This window comes from Lissotriton helveticus, chromosome 5_1, assembly GCF_964261635.1.
Source record: "Lissotriton helveticus chromosome 5_1, aLisHel1.1, whole genome shotgun sequence".
Taxonomy (NCBI): Eukaryota; Metazoa; Chordata; class Amphibia; order Caudata; family Salamandridae; genus Lissotriton; species Lissotriton helveticus.
In genome coordinates, this window is record NC_136065.1 from 1,518,351,157 (window position 1) to 1,518,374,600 (window position 23,444).

The window sequence follows — 23,444 nt, forward strand, 5'->3', positions numbered from 1 at the left end:
GTGCTGGACACTAAACCCATCCAAATTACTATTCCCATTCCACCAAGTGTAAACTAAATGAAGGTGCTGGACACTAAACCCATCTAAATTACTATTCCCACTCCACCAAGTGTAAACTCAAGGAAGGTGTTGGACACTAAACCCATACAAATTACTATTCCCACTCCACCAAGTGTAAACTCAAGGAAGGTGCTGGACACTAAACCCATACAAATTACTATTCCCACTCCACCAAGCAGCTGACAAAGCCTTCAGGAGGGAAGTGTGTAGCAGAAATTGGTCCACTGGCAAGTCATTGTCCTCGACTAGCGTCTTGAATGGTATTAATGCGCCGTCCCTGTATAGGTCGCCCAATGTGTCAAGCTCTGCTGCGTGCAAGGCCGTCAGGGCTGCCTCCGGGGTGCTCAACCTGTCCCTTGGTGTCCCCAGCAATGGCAAAATCAGAGCATAAGGTGGTGTCTTACAAGGGAGACATAAACACTATTTGTCTCATTTATGGGCTAAACCCAAATGTAACTGTGGTGGTCAGGGGAGTTTGGCGATGGGGTGGAACAGGTGACAAATTTGAGAATGGGTCCAGGGCTGGTGCATGGTTGCTGTGTCTTCCTGGCACCTGTCATTCAACAACTTCATTTCCCATAGAAACTGTGCAGCCAAATAATACAGTTCCATAATAGGGACCTCCAACTCAACAAAGGACCTGCTCCTTTATATGTGTGGACACTAATCCACCATATATCTCTCGAAAGAAACACCCTCCTTAGAGTGTCACCGCAGTAGATCTGATTATCACAACTGCCTCAACGTGTCCTGGATCAAAACATGAATTAAGAAGTGTGGTATTGTGTCTGCTGGTCCGCCCTCCCATCAATGTACAAAAGGACACCAAAAAGGAGGAAAAGAGAGGAGAAAAAGGTGAGGAAAAGTTGGCAGAGTGTCACGGGAGTAACACCATGGGAGGTTTACAAGCTGGTACTCACCTGCATCCTCAGGTTCTCATCATTAGCATCTGCCAACTGTTAAGAAATAAAGAGTGGATGGTGTAGAATAAGAAAAACCAAACAGTGTGATCTGTATTCTATAAGTGACCCTACAGGGATACCGAAATCTAACTTAAAAATTCGGTGTACCCTAGTTCAAAAATGAGCTTGGCAACACTGGCTATAATGTTTTATTCCTTGCTGTGTGCCTGCTCAATTATACCCAACATGTTTCATTGCCTTACACAATTTGGTGGCAATTTCATCAGGGTTAGGGTCAGCGACTTCACTGCATCTTGTTTCTCCGTTTATTGTACCTGCAGAAACACAGCATACCACATTGCATCGACATATATATCAGACATGCATCATATTAAAAAAGAATTAGTCTATGAGGAATCAAAGTTACCCCGTCTAGACTATTTACCGGGTAGTTGCCATTCATTGGCATACCAGCACCCCCGTAGTAGAAACTGATATACCCCCTGTAGGTTTGTTACAGGTCTCGTTACAGTCGCTGCATTGAGTCAGTCTGTGAGGGAGAAATAAAGAACAGTCATTGCCAATCTAGTCACCCTCCTTGAGTGTTAAAATTGCACACATTCCTGTAATCATGCTCTCGTGTCTTGGTTGTTTTTCACGCTCTTAATTACTGTTGTATGCATGTGCATTCTCTCACTGCCCCTACTAGTGTTCTGCATTACGTGGCCACCCCTTCGCCGCTCTTATTTTCAAATATTCAAAAGGGTGCACTCTGCCCAATACTGTTACGCTCCCTCCTGCCCCCACTGTGGGCGGAATCACCTTGCTTGTTTAAAAATGTGTTAAAAAGAGCACAGGGAAACTCTCACACATACCCTTTCAGTCCTGGTCTGCCCCTTCTTACCGACCACTTGTAGGTGTACGGCCAGCGCTCAGACCCTCGCCTCGATCGGGGCGGATGACTTTTTAACAGTACAAATCCCCGTGATGTCCGGCTTGCCAGTACCGCCTACTTCCGTCCCCTCGCGTCTTCCAACGAAGTGAAAGTACTCGGCAATGGTGGCCATGTTGGAGTGGATATCTGCTTATTACACCCGCTCGTATTTCGCTTATTCATGTATGTATCCTGCCATCTACCTACACACATTGGTTTCTGTTGTACAATGTTTCATTTTCCTCTTAGAGATGTACATTGGTCCCCCGTGTTACTAAGGGAATATGATTCCATTAGTTCCATATTTATCCCTCTGTATTCACTACTCTCATTTTCATTACATGTGCAAACGCTAAATAGACCGGTGTCTAAAAACGTGTCTCATAGCCTGGCCTCAATATAGCAAATAAACCAGGTATAGAATCAATGCCTACAGCTTTAATCTGCACAGATGTCTCTGAACATAGACACCCTCTGCAGTGACTTGTACTGAAGAAGTATGTATAGTATGTCCCGCCTCAATGTACTCAATATATGGGGAATAAGAGATGCCTTTCGCAAGTATAGATACTTCTTGCCGCATTTTCACCTATTGTACTGTTAGACCCAATGGAGTGAACTCCTATTCAGAAAATGGGTGTTTTCATATCAACGTGTTCTCCTACAAGAGTGCTACTCGCCATATTACGTGCTACCTGTACTCCAGCCGGAGTCTACGTTATAATTTCATGAAGGGAGCTTCTGGGACGAGATCCACCAACACGTATCACCCCCCCAAGCTGATCTGTATAAAAACATACCAGTCAAGGGTATACTACAGCAATGTTACTGTCTATTAGAGTCGGCCTAGAATGGTGACACTTTGTTCCATTCTATGAGGTCGTTCAGTCCAATTTGATCCGCCCCCCTCCTGGTATATCCAGCGGGCTTCCTTCGTTAGTAATCTGTTTTCCATATTAAACTGGTCACGCAGTACCCTTTCGAGTACTACCCATCTTATATCCCTGGGATAGTGTTTCTTTGTGGTAAAATGTTGGACCAGTTTAGTTGTAAGTTTGCCTGACTTCAAGGTGCTGATGTGCTCCTGCACTCTGATATTGATTTTCCTTTTCATAAGGCCAATATAGTGCAGGTTGCAAGGACATGTAATTCTGTAAATAACGTTGGTCGTATTACAATTACTGAACCTATTAAGATGCCACGTCTTCCCATGTGCTAAAGTTACACTTTTGGTGGCTGTTGTAAGTGCACACACTGCACAGCTCCCACGGGATAATAACCTGGAGGGACTCCAGACTCCCTGGATTCCTGCACTGGGCGTGTATGCACCAACCTTTCCCAAAGATTAGTGGACCGTTCTAAAGCAAACCTTGGTTGAGGCATTTTCATGGATGCAGTACTCAGCAGATGCCAGTGTTTTCTAACTATCTGCCTGATCTAAGTGGAGCAAGGACCAAAAGTCGCAACCACTGGGATGCAGCTATTCCAGGTTTTTTCATTCCTTTCCAGTAGAGCATTCCTAGGTGTGTTAAGTGCCCCCTTCCTTGCTAGCTTGCTAACCTTTTGAGGATATGCACGATTCACCAGTTTTCTTGATAGCTCCTCTGTTTGTTCCATATAGCTCTGCGTGGACGTACAGTTTCTGCGATAACGCAGAAATTGCCCCACCAGTAAATTATCTCGCAACGCCCTTGGATGATAGAATCTATAGTGGAGTAGCAAGTTTTTATGGGTGGGCTTTTGATGCACACTTGTCATCAGTTTGTCGTCCATGGCCTGTATGTCTAGGTCCTAATATGTGGCAGTGTGTCTGTTCATAGTCCACATGAACTTCAGACATTCGTCCAAGGTGTTCAACCAGGCAAGGAAATCATGTAATTCCCCTTCCACTCCCGTCCAGATACACAGGACATCATCAATATATCTCTCCCAGAGAACAATGTTCCTCTGGAAGAGATTGGTGGAGTGAGTGATGTAGTTGGACTCAAACTGGCCTACATAAATGCAGGCCAGACTTGGGGCAAAAGTAGCCCCCATTGAAGTCCCGGAGACCTGAAGGTATAAATGATCTTTGTATGCAACGAAGTTGCATGTTGACGCAATCTTGATGCATTGCAGCACAAAAGTCTGCGAGGTGTCATAAAACCATTCGCATTCGCCCAGGGCGCGGGCTGCTGCCACCAGCGTCGCCTCCTGGAGATGCGGTGTACAATGACTCAATGTCAATGGTCACCCAGAATTGATGATTGGGATCATATACCACAGTATCCAGATGTCTCAAGATATCCGTGGTATCTTGTATGTAAGATGGTGGCGAGACGACACATTCTCTTAAAAAGAAGTCCGAGAACTGGGATAAGGGTTCGAGTAAAGATTGAATCCCCGATACTATCGGGCGCCCAGGTGGTGGACCCTGGGCTTTATGGATTTTAGGCACGATATAGAATGCCGGAACCCTAGGTTTAATGAGGAATTCAGCCTCTTTGTGTGTCAGACATTTCTTCTCTCTGGCTTCGGAGACCAACAAAGATATAATACTTTGCAACTCTTTTGTAGGGTCCCTTGCTAAAGGTTTATAATATTGCCGTACTCCTAGGAGTCTTGAAACTTCGCCCCATATTCCCAGGTGTTCATCACCACCACTGCCCGCCCTTATCGACCGGTTTGATGGTGATGGAGGTGTTACTTTGTAGGGATTTAACCATCTGCCAGTTTGTCCTACTCATATCACTATGAGGTTTGGTGTTCAGATTTTTTTCTAGGTCCGTGACATCCTTGAGGACCTTTTGTTCGAATACATGGACCTCAGGGCCTATTTGATTACTAGTTGGACAGAAATTAGATGGTCGTCGCAAATTAGATGTGAAAACCGATGGGGATTTAGGTTCCTTACCCTCAAAAAACTTTTTGAGCTTGATCTTCCTCATGAGTCCGCTGAACTCTCTTTTGAATTGAAAACTGTCATGTTTTGGCGTTGGAACATAGCCGAGGCCCTTGTTCAACACCCTATTCTCATCCTCTGTCAGTACGTGGTCGATAGATTGACCACTATGTTGGTATTGGGGTCTACAAAGGTGTTCTGCCCCGACTGCGAGTGATTCTGGGTGAGTACATCTGCCATGTTGAGTTCAGGTTCTGCCGTGCTCGTCTCCTGCCTCTTTGATCTGTAGGGTGTTGTCATGAAAAAGCCCGGAAAAGTGCTCCTAGGTCCTGATCTGTGCTTTCTTGTGGGTTAAACCTGACACTTGTGTTAGTAGTGGACTGTTGTACTGGATGTTCGTCGTCTTGGCCGTATTGATTATGAGGATAAGCCAGTCCCGGGTGCACTTGTTGGCTATATAGCTCCAGTACACCCAGAACCTCCTATCCTTCAAAAATATTTTAGGTTCCAATCGAACCAGGTGACTGGCTGGTGCTGCTCCTGCTCGAAGATATACCATCATTAACGCTCCGTGGAATGCTATCCTTATTTGGTGTTTTCTGAGAGTTGATAACTTCTCCCAATCATCCCTGGCACCTGTCATTCAACCACTTTGTTGCCCATTGAAGCTGGGGAGCCAAATAATACAGTTCCGTAATAGGGACCGACAACCCGCCCTGGCTAATGGGAGCATACTGTTATAATCTGATGTCGGTCCTCTTTAAGGAACCATATGATGCCACCTAGAATGTGAGCTTCAGGCAGGGCAGTTCGTGTTAGCCTGGAAACTGACTGGACGTTGATGCTGTGTCTAATAAAAGATACTTAAATTACAAGAAATGGAGTATCCAACTTTTTAACAATGGCGACGAGGACGACTTAACTTGATTGGGGACAAGTGGATAGCAGCATCAATTCCCCTACATCTTTAATTGGATTTATTCATTTTTTTTATCTATTTTCATCGATAGAAAAACAAGGAAACCGGAATTTTGGACTGTTGTAGGATTACAGCCTTACAGCCTGGACGCCGTGTTCAACATTTAAGGTATTTTATTACCTTTTGCATACTTCGTGTGTTTTGTAGTGCCTGCAACCGCCCCGCATTTTTTAACTCCGAGGAGGGTTCCATACCTCGTGAACTTGGACTTTCCCTCGAGAGCTTGAAGACATTCCCTGCACGCGTCTCTCCGGAATTCTTCTTTGAATGCGAAGGGTGACGGAGCCTACGTCAACACGCCTGAATTGAACCCAACGTGACCCCGCACTGAAACGTAAGCCCCATCTTGTGTTTACTGACTCTCGAAGGAAAAGACTGTGCACTTTTAAATACGATTATCGGCTCATTAGATCTGTCATCGCTGCATCATTACGAGCTGGCTGTTAAATACGGATCGTGTCACCTTTCTCTTCTAAACTTGCATTTTGACATTTCATCTCATTATTTTACGGTATTATTTATTTCATTTTTTTGGGATTTACTTTGAGCTTAACAAAGACTGTTTACCAGGATATAAGACTGTTTACCAGGTTTACCAGGATATAAGACTGTTTATCAGGATTACCACAAAAGCATTATTTTAATACCACTTGGGTCATCATCACACATATACTATTTATTTTTATTTTAGGACTGCGCATCATTTTTTTTTATTTTTCTTTCTTTTCCTTTATTGTTCCTGACTATTGTATCTGCCTCACCATTTAATAATTTCTTTAGTATGGCTACGTCTACTTCAATGTCACAGCCTCCTCCTTTCCTTTCAGAAAAAGGAGATCCAATATTACCTTGGAAGCGATGGAGAAATCTTTTTGACTCTTACATCTTGGCTATTGGTGGAGAAAAATTTTCTGCAGTCAGAAAACAGGCTATTCTTTTACATAATTTAGGTGTAGAGGGACGTAACATATATGATAGCATGGACTTACTTACGATTGGAAGTGGTGAGGGTGAGCCTTGTGATGTATATGAAATGTCAATGATGATGTTACAAACATATTTTGGTCCTCGCATAAATATTGTTCTAGAACGACACAGGTTTTTTACAAGGACACAGGGTTCTACTGAACGAGTCAAAAGTTATGTAGCTTCTCTTAAAACATTAGCACGTACGTGTGAGTTTGAAGAACTATCTGATTCGTTAGTCAGAGATAAATTAGTGCGATGCACAAATAGTTCTCGAGTGCAAGAGAAACTTTTATCAAAAAATCCTACTCTTGATGAGGCCATTAAAATTGTTGAAGGAATGGAAAACACCTCATCTTGGGTAAAAGAGACAAAAAGAGGTCATGAAGAGAAAAGAGAGTTAGAAAGTGAGATTCATGTTGTTAATGATGAACACAGTTCTGAACAACGTGTGAGTGTGGGTAAGGTTGTTGCTAATGGCAAATTTAAAAAAAATGACAAGGATGTAGTCATGCGCAACTTTGTAAAGCCTCAAACAAATAGTGATGAAAAAGGGAGTAAAGATTCACTTAAACCTAAGTGTATGAGATGTGGGAGTTTCACACATTTTTCGAGTTATCCACAATGCTATGCAAAGGATGCTGTATGCATGAAATGTGGTATTAAGGGATATTACGCTCGAGTCTGTAAGTCAACACGGGCTCCAGAAAAAAAAAATTCTGATGCAGTACGCATTGTAGTGTCTAGCATCAGGGAAGAAGATGGAATGATTGATGCTGACAAAATTTTTATGCCTGAATGTGACATCATGGTGAATAATTTCAAATTTGTTGTCTTGGCTGACTAAGGGTCTCCTTACACCATGATAGGCAACAAAGAATGGGATGAGGTTGTAGGGTTAGATGAAACTGCTTTGATTCCACCTGATCTAAATTCAGTTGGCTATACTAAAGCAAAAATTAATGTTCTTGGTTATATAGAGGCTTGTATTAAATTTAAGGACAGAAAAGCGTTTGGTAAAGTTTATGTAACTATGAGGGGTGACAACCTGTTGGGTTGGAGACATCAGCGTGACTTGGGGATCACGCTTAATCCGTCTGCTAAGGATCCTAAAGACCAAGTTATGTTGATTGATAGTGATAGTAATGCTTGTGCTGTTGACAATCAGAATTGTGTGTATTTCAAAAAAATTCCTGAAGTTTTTTCTGAGGAGTTGGGATGTCTTAAGGGTTTTGAGCACAAGATTATTTTGAAAAATAAGGCCATACCTTGTGTTTACAAAGTAAGAAAGGTTCCAAACATGATGATGGATCCCTTGAAGCAGGAGTTGGAGAGATTACTGAATTTGGATGTGATTGAGGAGATAGAGGCATCAGAATGGTTGGCCCCCATTGTTTTGGCCCCTAAGGATGGGGGGGCCAAAATTAGGATGTGTGTGGATTTGAGGGGGTTAAATCAGTGGATTTGGGTTGACAGGCAACCGTTACCCAATATTTCGAAGTCACTTAGTACTCTCAAGGGTGCGTGTGTTTTTAGTGTTTTGGACTTATCGTCCGCTTATCACCAGATTGTTTTGCACAAGGAGTCTAGGCATCTCACATCGTTTGTGACACCTTTGGGTGCATATTGTTTTAAGAGAATGCCCTTCGGATTGGTATCGGCAGCTGCATGTTTTCAGAGGGTCATGAAGAGGGTTTTAGATGGAATTGGCAATATCATGTTTTTTCAAGGCGATATTCTAATCTACGGGAAGGGAGAGGTTGAACATAGTAAGACATTGCTTGAAGTTTTGGAAAGATTGAAGGAGAAGGGATTGACTGTAAAAAAGGAGAAGTGTCGAATTGGTGTGGAGACTGTTACGTACCTTGGTCACGTGATTTCTGGTGCGGGAATACAACCAAAGTTAGAACTGGCAGAATGTGTTAAGAAAGCTCCAGTACCTAGCGATAAAGATCAAGTGAGGTCATTCCTTGGACTTGCGGAATTTTACGCTAAGTTTGTTCAAGGATTTGCTAGTGTGACTGAACCCATGAGGATGTTGCTCAAAAAAGGTGTGCATTTTGTGTGGTCAGAAGATTGCCAGAAAGCTTTTGAGAAGATCAAGGAGGAGATTGGGAAGATGCCTACCTAGGACATTTCGATGTGAATAAAAAAACATTTTAACCACTGATGCTAGCCTCAAGGGTTTGGGCGCAGTACTTTCTCAGGTAGTAAATGGTGAACAAAGTACAGTTGCATTTGCTTCTAGGGCACTTAAGCAGGCAGAGGCAAACTATTCTTGCATTGAAAGGGAAGCACTTAGTGTTTTTTGGGCGGTTCAACACTTTAAGTTTTACTTATGGGGAATTCCATTCTTGGTAAGAACCGACCATAGACCCCTTGTTCAGATTTTTTCTTGCAGGCATAGTGAACACTTAACGCCAAGAATTAAACGTTGGAGTGAGGGATTACAAGAGTATAATTTTATTGTACAATATATACCTGGGTCGAATAACAAATCTGCTGACTGTTTGTCGCGATTACCACTGGAGGAAAGCAGTGGTGATGACAAGGAAGAATGTGTATTTTGGGTTGCTGAAAATGCTCTGACACAAGATGAGTGGAGGGATGGTGTGACTAAAGATAGGATTCTATCTGAGCTCAAAACCTGGATAAGTCAATGTTGGCCAGACTATAAATCCTTGGATCAAGAGATGAAAACGTATTGGTCTGTCAAAGATGAAATTTCCTTTGTGGGGGACAATTTACTGAGAGGCATGAGGGTTATTCCCCCAGTTGAATTTAGAGACAAAATTATAAACACTGCTCATGAGGGTCATTTTGGAAGGAGTCTCACCAAGGCTAGAGTGAGAGAAAGATACTGGTGGCCTACTATGGACCGTATGATCGAGGATGTAGTTAAAGACTGTACTTTGTGTGCATCTAATGACAAGTCTTATGCGACCAATCACACACCATTGTCACCAGTAAAAATTCCTGAGATTGTCTGGACAAAGTTGGGTTTAGACATCATGGGACCATTCGATCTGTTACCACCAAGTGAGCGTTTTGTCATTTTATTGGTAGATTACACATCCAAATGGGAAATAACGAAGTGTACGTCTTCTGTGAATGCCAAATCTGGTATTGAGTTTCTAAAGGGAGTGTTTGCTTTTGAAGGTTTACCAAAATTTCTGATAACAGATAATGGCGTGCAATTCGTCTCTAGTGAGATGAATGATTTTCTCAAAAGTTGTGGTGTGATTCATCAAAAAACTGCATTATATTCTCCTCAGGCTAATGGTTTAGCGGAGAGAATGAACCGGTTGGTCAAAACTTGCCTTCAACATGCATTGGATACCAAATTATCTCTTAAAGAGATCTTGAGAGATACCATATGGGCACATAGGACCACACCTAATGCTGTTACTTTGACATCCCCTTTTGAAGCCTTGAGGGGTAGGAAGGCGATCTCCAAGTTAAATCCTGTTTGGATGCCAATAATGGACGGAGAAGCTTTATCAGCTGATGTAAAAAAAAAAACAAGATCTTAAAATATCAGAGTCAATACAAAACGAGATATGATTCTAAAATGTGTGTGAAAGGGAAGAAGTGGAATGTTGGAGACAAAGTTTTGATAAAGAATCCTAGGCACACGCTTAAGGGCAAAAGTACCATCATGGGTCTTTTTACTATTGTCTCCATTAAGTAAAATGTCGTCAAAGTTAGCAATGGTAGTGTTTGGAGCATGTCCAGGTTGGTCAAATGTTTGAAGAATGGTTCTAATTCTTCAAATTCTCAAAGCTGTTCTCACAATGATGTTGATGATGTTGAGTCATTCTCTCATGACCAATGTGCTGGAACTTCTTGTACTGATTTATCATCTGCTGGTCCTAGTTCTAGCCACCCTTCCAGTAGACAACATCATTTGCCTCTGAAATTTAAAGATTATATTATGTCTTGAATTGCAGTTTTTTTAGATTCTTGTTATGTTATTTTCACTGTATCTAATTTCACCTTTTCTTTTCTTTTATTTGGTCATTCTATTTCAGGTTTCTTGTTCTGCTGTTTCTTTTGATTTATTGGGGAGGGGATGTGTTATAATCTGATGTCGGTCCTCTTTAAGGAACCATATGATGTCACCTAGAATGTGAGCTTCAGGCAGGGCAGTTCGTGTTAGCCTGGAAACTGACTGGACATTGATGCTGTGTCTAATAAAAGATACTTAAATTACAAGAAATGGAGTATCCAACTTTTTAACACATACATTTTCCATAGCGCGATACACAGCCTTATTTTGTTCCATATCAGGTCCTGAGAGTGCCGCTCCAGGTCTCGGAATATTTTAGGTGGGATGTAAAGTGGGAGGTTTGAAAAATAGTAGAGCAGTTTCGGGAGTACTATAATTTTCAGCAAGGCAATACGGCTCATCACAGATAATGGAGTGTCTTCCAGTGTTGCAGTTGGGCTCTTATGGCTGATAACACTCTCGTCAGATTGCCGTCCATTAAGTCTTCTTGCGAGCGATATATGAAAATACCAAGATATCTGAATGTTTGGGATACCAAGTGAGGGGCGCGCCATTTAGAGAGACAGCTACTTCTGATACGGTGGCACGGAATGAATAGATCCCTGATGTAACCCAATTCACCCGGAGCCCTGACTTCTCCTCAAAGGACTTAAGTATGTCTGCAACGGACGCCGGGCTTGCAGTGACATCCCAAAAATACAACAACAATTGTCCGCGTACAAGGAAACGGCATGTATCCCATCTCCCGACCGTAACCCCCATTCCTCCCCATTTCTTCGAAGCAGCTTTGCTAAGGTTCTATAGCTAGGAGAACAACAACGGTGATCGTGGACAACCTTGACGGGTCCCCCGCCTCACCCTAATACTATCTGATATTAACTTACGAGTGCGAACCCGTACTGTGGGTCGCTGGTATAAAGGACGAACCATATTTAAATAATATTCTCCCAGTTCATATTTGTCCAGTACAGATGCCAGATAGGGCTATTCCAAGGAATCAAAGGCCTTCTCCAAATCTAGTACCAGGCAGCCCGACCGAGGCCAGGCATGTGTGGTGTATTGTTGCACTCTAAAAAATCTCCGTATGTTTAGGGAAGTACAGCGTGCTGAAACAAAGTAAATCTTATCAGGGAGCACCAATGTTTTAACAAGGGGTGAAAGCCGCTTAGCTAAGAGTGAGGCAAAAATGTAATAATCTGTGTTAAGGAGCGCTAGCGGACGATAGGAGCCTAAGAGGTCAGGATTCTTGTCAGGTTTGAGAAGGGAAACCAACAAAGCCTTGGTTTGCATATCAGTAAGGGTAGTGTCGTCAAGCGCTGTTTCGTACACTTTTAACAGTTGTGATACTAAAATGTAGGTATATGCTTTGTAAAATTCAGTCGGCAGGCCGTCTGGTCCTGGCAACTTCCCATTGGACAGGGAAAAAATACTGTCTCTGAGCTCCTCTGAGTGGAGAGGGGCATTCAGTTATTCTCTTTGTGCGCGTGTGAGGCGCGGCAAGCCTAGTCCATTCAGGTATGTCTGTATCTCTAGGGGCGTGACTTATACAGATCCCGATAATATGTCACAAACGCGCAGTGAATGTCCCGCTGCGTATATGCGATTTCTTCCGTCGCCGTCCTCACTGACACTACGAGTGTCGACGACTCATTCTGACAGATGAGCCATGAGAGCAGATTACCCGCTTTGTCGCCTATATGGTGGGTCCTCGCCGAGTGAGCGGCATAATTGAGGCATCTCAGTCGCTCTAGCAAGCGCGCATGTTTCTTCTGAAGGGGGCCCAGCTGCCCCTGGGTGTCGTCTGTACCCGCCTGCTCTGCGGCGGCCAGCCTGTGCTCTAAAGCGGTGAGTTACTTTTCCAGCTGTGTGCGCATACCTGCCTGTGCCCCCAAACAGTGTCCCCTAACAACCACCTTAAGGGCGTCTCACTCCACCAATGGGGACATGGCTGTACCTGCATTTTCTTCAAAATATTGTGCCACAGTGGTGGCTAGCAAATCCCGAAAAGGTGCATCCAGAAGAATATCTGGCTTAAGGTGCCAGATAGGTATTGGTGGCTGCTCATCCTCCCACTGTAGCTCCAGAAAATATGGATTGTGATCAGAGTGTGTATGCCCCATGTACTTGGAGTCTGAAATACATGGTAGGAAATCGGTTGACTCCATGAAACGATCCATCCGCACGTGTAGCCTGTGCGCCCCAGAGTAGTAGGAATATACCCTGTCCAGTGGGTTTCTGTAGCGCCCTACATCGGAGAAGCGCCACTGTAGTGCCCAATGTCAAAGAGCTTTTGCAGCTGTGTGTGTGGCTGTGCCATGCAAGTGGGGGAAGGACCGATCCAGGGAGACATCCAGCACACAGTTATAGTCCCCCCAGATTCACAGGGAGATCGTGCCATATGGACAGCTTTTGAGTTATATGATCTAAGAAGGCTGCCTGCTCGGTATTGGGTGCATGGAGTAATGCCACTACCACCGGTTTTCCATCGAGTACCCCTTTAACTATGACATATCTGCCCTCGCCGTCTATCAGAGTGTCCACTACTTTAAACGAGTCCCCGGCCTCACCCACACTAGGACTCCCCGTGCATATGCAGAACATCCTGTCGCATATAGTTGCCCCTCCATTGTCTATGGAGTCTTGCGATTTCTGTTTGAACTAAATGTGTATTTGTACATGATGTCGTTACAGTTAAGAGTATATAAGAAAACGGCATTCCGGGCTGTCAATGCCTCGCACGTTCCTTGTGCTTATTTTAATGGGAGCCATAACCAGTGAATGTCTAGGGTGCATCTGAGTTTACCCAGCTGAGTGATGCGGGAGGGTGTCAGTGAGTATGTACAGACCATTGTAATGTGCGCTACATTGCAGAATCCAATCGTACCACAATTATGTTCTTGTCTAAGAAGAATGGCAGAGAAAACATAAAAACAACTACTATCAAAAATACCATGAGAGCAATTGCCCAAACTTGTAACGCAATAGCACACAGCTAACATCTGGGGGAGGCTATTGTGCACAGCAACCTAGAAATAAAAGAAAACAGAGGAGGAGACCGTCATGTATAGCTGAACCCCTCCCCGGCCAGGCTCTTTTCTGCATGGGGCCGCTGCCAGCTTACTATACTTAAAATTCCCATTTTATACAATGTTAATGGAGAAAGCATGTTAACAATTGGAGGACCCACCCCGCAATGCTGGCCTATACAGACACATTAGACACAATCATTACTGCGTATATGCAACATACTGAGCGTTTCTTATACTTGCATTACCAGAAGATTCGGGAATCGTCCAAGATACAGAGGAGAAAAAATAAAAGCAATTCATTTTAACACACTCAGGCAATATTATCGGAGGTCTGTGGGGTGATGTGGTAGTCGGCAGGAGCCTTGAGAAGCAGGGAAAGCATTAGAAAGTTCCTCATCACTATTCAGTCCACGGTGATCGGAATCTGAATCGGATTCCCAATCTCTGGGGACCCGCTGATAGTCGCTACTTCCTGCACTGCCTCGAGTTGTCCGCTCAATATCAGCTCTGGCATCAGGCCAAATGCCTGGTGGGTGCAAGACTGCGGCCATTTCTCCGCCTTCGTCTGCGGCGCCGCATTGTAATTTCTAGTGGTTGCGCCCTTCGCCCAGTTTGTGATGAATTTAAAGAGTCCAGCCATTCCTCTGCGCCTTCCGGAGCGGTGAAGAAATGAGTTTTCACATTCGCCACAACTCTCAGTTTTGCAGGAAACAACACTGAATATTTAAATCACATTGCCTCAGACGTCTCTTCACCACTAAGTAAGAGTGGCGCTGCTATGAGCTTTAAAGGTGTAATCCGGGAAGATCATTACTTTGTGATTGTTCACTTGTATGTCTTGCAACTTCCTGGTTTCTTGAAGAACAGCATCTCTGTCTCTGTAGTTGAATAGACGGATTAGGAACGGTCTTGGGTTCGAGCCTGGAGGTGGGGGTTTGGCGGGGACACTCTGTGCTCTTTCAGCAACAAAATGCTGGCATAGGGCCTCTTCAGGCAGCAGTGAACTGATCCAATCTTCCGCGTAGGTTACTGCATTCTTCCCTTTCACTCAATCCGGAAGGCCCACGACGCACTCGTTATTGCTGCGGGCCCTTCCTTCGGCATCTTCGGCCCTATCTTCAAGGAATTCAACTCGGTTGAGCAGATCACGGATGTTCTTTTCAGCTGCGGATACTCGTGGTGAGAACTCCGTGATGTCCCCTTCAGTGGCAGCGGTACGAACTGAGAGTTTCCGATGGTCTGCATGCAGCAGCGTTAGATCAATCGCCACCTTGTCTATTTTACCTTCTAGAGAGGTGCAAATTTGATTCATAGTCTCTCCGTGTTTTTCAACTGCTGCCAGCACCACATCTAGCTTATGTGTCATAGGGTCAGTTGTCTTCGCCTCCGCCATTTTGTCCGCCTGCGCCCGGTAATGTGGAGGAAGGCCCGTCGCACCCCCAGTGCCTGTCTTTGCTTGACCTCCTCGTGACATGAAGCTGCAGGGGACGAGCACTATGTTGGACGTATCACTCCTGAGCTGCCTCTGGAGCAGTGCCCGAGAGCCCCATCTGATATCTGCCACCAGTAAAGCAGTCAATCAATTCAAAGGGGCAGGAGCGTCTCACCTGTACTGCTCGTGGATGTGCTGCTAGTCGGTTACTTGAAGGTAATTAGACGAGTCACACCGCCTCTGGGTCGGTAGTAGTATCCTGGAAGGTGAGGCATGACTGATGTGCCACTATGCATCAGCCCAGAGTAGCAGCAGCAGGTATGCCAATCCAACTCAGTATGTTGCCGGTGGGCCAGGCACCCTACACCACAAATTGTTCCCGAAAACGGGCCATACAGAAGGGAGGCGTGCCCCACTTAGTATCCCCAGGAGCTCTTGAGATGTCCCTGCGAGACGTAGGGAGGTCAAGGGAGGAGATGACCCAGTCAGCCCCAGTAGGCCGCAGATACGTCACCCAAACTGCTCAGGTCACAGGCGCCAAAACGGGCCAATGGCGCATTAGCTCCACATAGATTTTTAAAAGCGGTGTTCCTTAAGTTATGTTATGAGGTCTAGGACAGGGGGAGCTCCAATGCCTTCACCCAGGCTCGGAGAGCGGGACAGCCACCAAGCATGCACACGCTGCATATACTACAGTACTATTGAGCCCCACTCAGCAACCATGAAGGGGGGTAGATCAAGGACCGTGTAACAGCCTCCCTACCGCCAATGCATACATCCGCCGTCCTAACGATCACAGGGCCCGCAGAGTGGGACGCGGCCTCTTCTCCGGCGCGACACTGCTTCACCTGAGGAGGCCTGATGGGCGGAGTTAGACCTCAGTCCATCGTGGAGAAACCTTACCAACAGCAGCGCTCCGCGCTTGGGGACCTGGAATTAATGGAATTAATGGGACACAGTCCAAAGTCAAGCAGGCGTCATGCAGATTAATACCAGGGTTGCCACTGCAGCGGGAGGTACGGGAAACAATTTAGGGCCGCAGCACCGATCAGGGCCTAGGGGGCGGGGCCAGTCCCTGGCCCCACGTACCTCAATCAGCCCAGCGCCCTGGAGCCGCTCACAGCCGCAGGGAGGGCAGGAGTGTCCCTTACGGTGTTCCGCCACTTCTGTCAAAGAATGCTTTCAGCAGGGCATCGGAATCACTTCAGGAGAAGCCGCGGCTAGCAGCGGCTCCATAGCTCGGTTACTGATGTAGTATTGCCGCCAGGAAGGGGAGCCACAGACGGAGCTCTGAAGCTACACGTCTGACTCCATTGCCGGCCAAGCCACGCCCCACACAGCAGAGACTTTATGCTTTTGAAATAGTATTCACCTTTAATTGCGGGGGCCAAGGTACCAAAATATGTGTGGGGTAATGCCCCAATACCCTGAGGGACGCACCGCCACAGCTACTGGGATGCGTCTGTGAGAACATTGAGATTAGGTGCATCACAGATGTCCTGATGAGAACCCAATTTTTGCAAAATATTTGTGTGTTCAGAACTCATAGACACATTTAAAACTACCAGAGAGGTGTTTCACTGTCTTTGAAAAAAGAGTGTTGGCTTCAAGGGAACCTTTATTGATGGACAATCTGATTGGTATGTGATTGAAGGGCCCATAAAAAACTGCCTAATTCTAAAAAACATTGTTCTTTCCCGCTGGTATCTGTAAAAATAACTGTATGGACTGGGATTCATTTATGTTAAGCTTTAATGTCAGTCATAACACATGTGTTGGTTTTTGTATGCATACTTGAATTTAAGTTCTAGTTATGCAAATTATTGTTTTGTATATATGTATGGAAAGGTGTTGATATGTTCATGTCTACTGCATTGTCTCAGTGTGTGTGACAAATATTGGTTGTATTGTTGAATTGCACATCAACAGCTGATGGTTATAAAAAATAAATAGAAATAACGTTATTATGTGAATTTAGAGCCGTGATCAGCAAAAAAAGTATATATTAAGTTGTGCCAGTACTGGATTTTTGTTGATATTTTCATAGTTTAAAGAGGCCTAGCCTTGCTGACAATACATGGGCACTAACCCCTTTATGTAATTTTTATCACTTTTAGAAAGGTAGCATTTTCTTACATTAACCATTTGGTGCCTGCTGCCTGTCTCTGATCGCATATCTGGTGTGGGTGACAGTTGGGCTTTGTATATTTTCCCTAGACAGCCACACATAATGGGAGCTTAGGTGTGACTTAATGGGCCATCCTGTCAGGATGGGTGGAAGAAGCTGGACCCAGCCCCACATACACCTGTGTCTTGTTCCCACAGAAAGGGCTGCATGCCCCCTGTAGTGAGGCTGGAGCAAGGACAGAAAGGGAGGACCTCTGTTCACTTCAAGGGCCTGTCTTTGAAGTTTCCCCCTCTTCAAAGGCACAACTGTATATAAGTACTGGACCTCAGACACCACCACTTCTGGGCCTGTGAAGACTTTGTCAGGGAGAAGGACTGATGTGCTGCTGAAGGACTGACAATCTGCTGGACTGCTGCTTTGCTGGATTCATGTCTCGCTGTGCTGCCCTGCTGCCTGCTGTTGCCCTGCCTGGGTTAGAAGTACTGGACCTGCATCACTTGAACCCAGGGTGACTCCAAGGGCTAGCTGGCTTGCCTCCTGATCTGAAGTTTCAGGGACATAAAAGACTTCCAAATGCCCTGCTTCTGAATTTGTGAGTCTGCCCTGCCAAGTGGTGCCATCCCAGTCCTGGTCCTTGGAAGTGGGCCTAAGGTGCATGTTCCAATGCAATCAGTCAAAAGGGGATACAAGGGGAAAAAAGGCTATATAGGGCAGTCCCCCACTCAACAAATCTGAAACAAGAAGCCCTATTCAGCCTGCATGCTGTGAATCTCAGACTCCGTAACTCAAGGGGCCATACCTCATATTGGCTCACCAAGCGGCCAGATCAAGCCAGTGCTGCGTTACAGGTCCGGACATGCCTTAAGACATACAAACACAGATGTGCACAGGGTACAACACATAAAGAAAATATGTGTGAGAGCAAGGAAAGTACCTCACGGACGTGACACCCGAGGGGGTTCCCGGTCTGTAAATGACCGGTCTACCCACTTCTCATCATCGGTTACTTTCCTTGCTGGGAGGATGAAAAGAAGTGTGCAAGAAGCATGTGCACAAAACAGAATAGAGAGATAAAAGAGGGAGTGTACAAATACACTACCTAGTAGGATAGAAAAAAGTGTTCAGGGAAAGATTGACAAGTACCTACACCCAACACCAACAAACAAAAATGTAAAATAGTGAGGTTTGGCTGGCTGAATCAATTTTATTCTGGTGCTGCCAAACTTCACTTTTAAAAAAAGGTTAAATTGATACCATTCGATGTTGTAACTGGACCAACATGTTTTATTGCCTTTTCATTGGCAATTTCATCAGGGCAAATGGTTGGGTCTCTTATTCTTAATCCTCCATAGTTCATATGGGAACCTGTGCACACATATACATTTAAAACAACAGAACACAGCAGTGGTAAGCTGGAGAGTCAATAGAGGTCTATGCATGTATCACACTCAAGCCAGTGGCAGCAACTCGCCGCTATTACCTTGTGCTCGCAAATACTGGGTATACCGTCGAGCATCAAAAGGACGGCGTGTCAAAAGATCACGGATCCGTCTTGGAGACTCCTCAATGTGAGTCACCTATATAAAAAAACACATAACACACCAGTTTCATGCATCATGATGTCCACAGTCTTGTTCGATATTTACAAGACACTCGTAGAGCCCAAGGGACACCTAGAGCGTGCCACCAGGTTAACCAGCGGTAACGACTGTCCCAAATAAGTTCAACAGATGACGGTATGTTGCTGGCGTCATCAAGTTGATAAAGTGAAAGTATGCAACCCGGTAGGGAGATGGCTCATCTGAAAGTTTTAACTGCTCTTAACCCATGCCCACACGGGGGTTCCGCTTACCTGCCAGTTTTATGCAGTGATTACGGAAAGAGAAACACTCGCCGCTCTAGGAAATGCCCAGGCGGGAGTGCCTACCAGTATCGGTGTAAAGTATTCGCAAATGGACCGGGACGAAGTGCAACCGCGCCCGTCTCCAACATACCGCTGCCGAGTCCCTCCAGCGCTTCCGACGTCTCACAATCCAAGCCTGGATTGGGATGCGGAAGTACCCCGGATGGGACTCCGCCCACCACGTAACGCGGCGGCCATCTTGGGCAAGGAATGAAGTCAGGCTCAGTAATCAACTAACTTTATTCAATAGCGAGAAAAACCTTGAACATAGGGCCATATGTTTAATAGCGTGGCGGCCGTCTTTAGTATTTTCGTGATTTTATTCATATAGAATTGAAAGCTCGGGACCTTATGTGCAAATTATTGTTAAGAGACCTGGTTTATTCAAGCCAATCGGGAGTGCCAGAGATGGGAAGGACAAGCGCCGAATGGGCCGGCATAAAAAACAACCCAGGCAAAGAGTGGTGTGGGAGCAGACTGGAATCGTAGCAAGGCCTAAAACAGGGCAATATACCTTGATCCTGAAATTACTACCACTGTCAGCCGGCATAACTTCAATGCAGATTTCTTGGGGATAATTGCCCAAAACAATATATCATGGCCAAGCCTCAACTCACATAATGTTGGAATACTTGTTACGAGGGGCCACAAATATGTTGTCGGCAAGGTAGCTCCGGTGTCTACCGTCTGCTCACTTTGTTCCATTCAATAGAGTCGTTAAGACCCTCTTTGTCTGCCTTCTCTAAATAGATCCAATACAACAAACGTATCTGCTGTCGATCCCCTGCATCACTGCTGATGCATTGGTCTGAACCAACGCATTGCCTCTGTAGCATGGATCAGAACTGGTGCATCACCTTTTCTGAAAGGATCCGCACTGACACATCACTGCTGCTGCAATACCTTTGGATCCACTACTGTGCAATGCACTTCCCAATGCAATATCCTCGCATCTCCGTTGACAGCAGCCTCCTTGGAGACAGTGAAGCCTCTGCATCGCAGCTCACTGCTTATTGGAGCTCACACATTGCCACTGCTGTGCGGATCAGTACCAGTGCATCCTCACTGCTGCATGGATCTGCACCAAAGCCTCAACTGTACCATGCATCCGTGACATCAACAAAACCAGGATTTAGGTACTTTTGTTCAGCGGGCCTAACGGGTCCCCATATATGGCCCACGCTCCAATGCAGTTGGCCTGAATTTTCGATTTTATCCCGGTTTGGCGCAACTAGATATCCTGAATATCCTTTTTTGCTCCTAGTCGCTATTTCTACCTAAAAACTTTCTGCTGATTGGATTTTTGTCATTTTTGTCTTGTTTAATTTATTATCCCCTTCGCTGCGCGCATCGGCCAACGTCCGTCCCGAGGACTACCTCGGTAGTGCTGCGCACGTCCGTTGGCCGATGCAGCCACGCCTACTCATTTAAACCGCCACACCGCGGCGGAATTCGTGCCGCGGTTAAAGTAAGAACTGTGTTTCTAACCAGATGCCGTATTATGGAAAGGGTGCACCTTTCCTGTTTATGCCTGGTGCACCTTAAAACAGGTGCGACAAGCGTAAACAGGGAAAGTGCATCCTATTACATGGAATGCTCCGCCCCCATTGACAGCCGCGCTCTCGAGCTGCCCTGGGGGCAGCGCAAGGGCAGCACATTCCTGTGAAAAAGTGAGAGGCTGCTTTGAAGCCACTACGTGTTTTCAATGTGCAGGCTCCACCCGCCTGCACTTTCAAAGGGAATTAGAGCTCCCCTTGCAGGCGGGGGCAGTCAGTGACTTTACCGCGTGCAAGGAGATGTCTGAGGGGTCAATGGGTCTCCGTTATCGATGCCAGAGTACTGCCAGTGCCTCCCCCGACAGCTTCTTTGCTTCTGCACCCGTATCTGTAAAATGGTGCAGGTGCAGAGGCAAAGGTATTCCCTCATTTGCATGAGGCACACCTACATACAAATGAGGGAACACCCCCTGCAGATAGTGCTGGCACTTTATGTGCATCAGCGCTATTGATATTACTGTAGGGCCCCTTCTGTAATACCAAAGTGCCCCGGGAGGGCACAAAATGGTTGTAATTGCATGTTGCACCCTGGGGCACTCTCTGTAATACGGCCCCTGGTGTGGAATCTTTTTGTATGGCATTTTTACTGTTTTACTTTTTGAAGTAATGCATACATACTTTACACATTGTCTCTAAGTTAAACCTGACTGCTCTGTGCAAAGCTACCAGAGGGTGAGAACAGGTTAATTAAGGGGTTGCCTGCTTCTTACTCTGACTAGGATGTTGCTGGTGCTTGACTAGGGCTCCTACCCCAGTCAACTTATAACCCAATTTTAGGTCCCAGAATTCCCTCGGCAGGATATATACAGCCCAATCCAAGATGACTGCCCTGCTTACATCACCTACCAGTTTTCCCCCAATTTAAAATTGGGACTCCTGTTTTTGATATAATTTCCTGTTTCCCAGAGTATATAAGGGAACCTGTCCATAATCCTTTGCCTCGCAATTGTGTCTAGTGTTAGGTGTATTTCCTTGTTCCTGATTCCTGTTCAAAGGTCTCAGTTTCTTTCTGGACATTTAGATTCCAGCGCTTCCAGCTTCTTTTCCTGCTACTTATTTCCCTCTCCACGCTGTAACCCTATTCCTCCGCTGCTGGATTTCTCGCTGTAACCTTGAGGTTTCTTTTCCCTTTGGCTTATTCCTCCACCTTGAACTCCTTCTTGGAGGCACTATCTGCTAGACACTACCTAGTATCAGCAGCATCGTAGCTACTCAAAGGGGTCGCCATTATCTCTGGCAGACAAAACAGCCAAGGCTGCGGCCTTTAAGGCTCCTCATCCTAAGCATCCTCAAGATAGGCATCTGGATCCTGACAACAATTGACTAGCTTTTTCGACACTCTCATTTGCTTACTTTTAATTCAATGGCTTTCCTCCCTCTGCTTTGTTTGTCCGTCCCCTGGAGCATAGCTTCTTTGTCATCATTTTGACAAGATGACCACTCCCCCACCAACTACTCCGTTGTTCGCTCTCCTTTTGTGGAGTATTAAAACGAAAATGTTATGTTTGGACGTCCTGTTTGCTACCATTTGCTGTTAGACGGCTCTGTTTAAATTCATTTTTTTTACCTCGCCAAGTGATATCTGCCAGTAAATAAATAAATCAATCAAGCATTGGCAATGCCTATCGGTCGCATCTAATTTACAAGTAACAGTGATTAATATTGCCAATGCTTGTTTATAGTAGTCAGTCAATATCGATGTTGTATTCTACACATTGCTTCAGTTTTTCCAGTGACCACTAGGACACCACTGAAAGGCTGAAACTGGTGTTATGTAAACATGGCTCAGTTTGCAGTGCTGCTTTTGGAGCAGAAAAATGAATCTAGTGATAGCAAAACCAAAAGCTACTGTGGGCAGGACAAACAGAAAGGGAATAAAGCAATAAATAGCAGCAAGGCAACTGAAATTGAAATGAAAGCCAACCAATCAGGAATTGGATCTGTGGAGTTTGTTATACAATGCTGTCTCCCGATAGACTGACAGCTGGAGCTGCCTATATCAAGACCACAAAACTAACAATGACATTTCAGGTGTGCACACTTGCATGCGATGCAACCGCGTGCATTGGTCAAGGACACACACACACACTTCATTGTGCTCGTTTTTCATTTGTTTTATGCCTGTACTGTACAGCATCAGCAACATCATTGACAAAATTCAAATCAGTAGACAAGGTGAGATCTATGGGTTGTACCTATGTTCGTTAATGCAGCAAATACACTTTTCCATGGTTGTTGGTCGAGTCACTGTTGTAATAGATTACAAGACATTTTGAATGAGCTACTTAAAAAAATGTTAGCACCCTTGTTCAAGCCTGCAGTAGCCTCGCTCACCTTCAGCAAGTAATTGAATCTTGCTCTGGGGAGAAATAGCTTAAAGTAGATTTCGATTGCTGCTTAATGTTATTCTGGCTGTTGTTATGATGTTGATGGTAAAGCTTTTCTTATAAATGTTTCTTTTCTGTATTTGATTCTAGTAAACATTGGGAATTCATGCTACGGGCACATTATTATTATTATTATTATTATTATTATTATTTTTTAATATTTGATTTCGTTTGGTAAAATGCCTGCAGTAGAGAACACAAAAAAATGTATTTTTTTGCCTACCCAAAGGCTTACTCTGTATTATGTATTAAACACAGTTTGTTTCCCGGAAACAAAA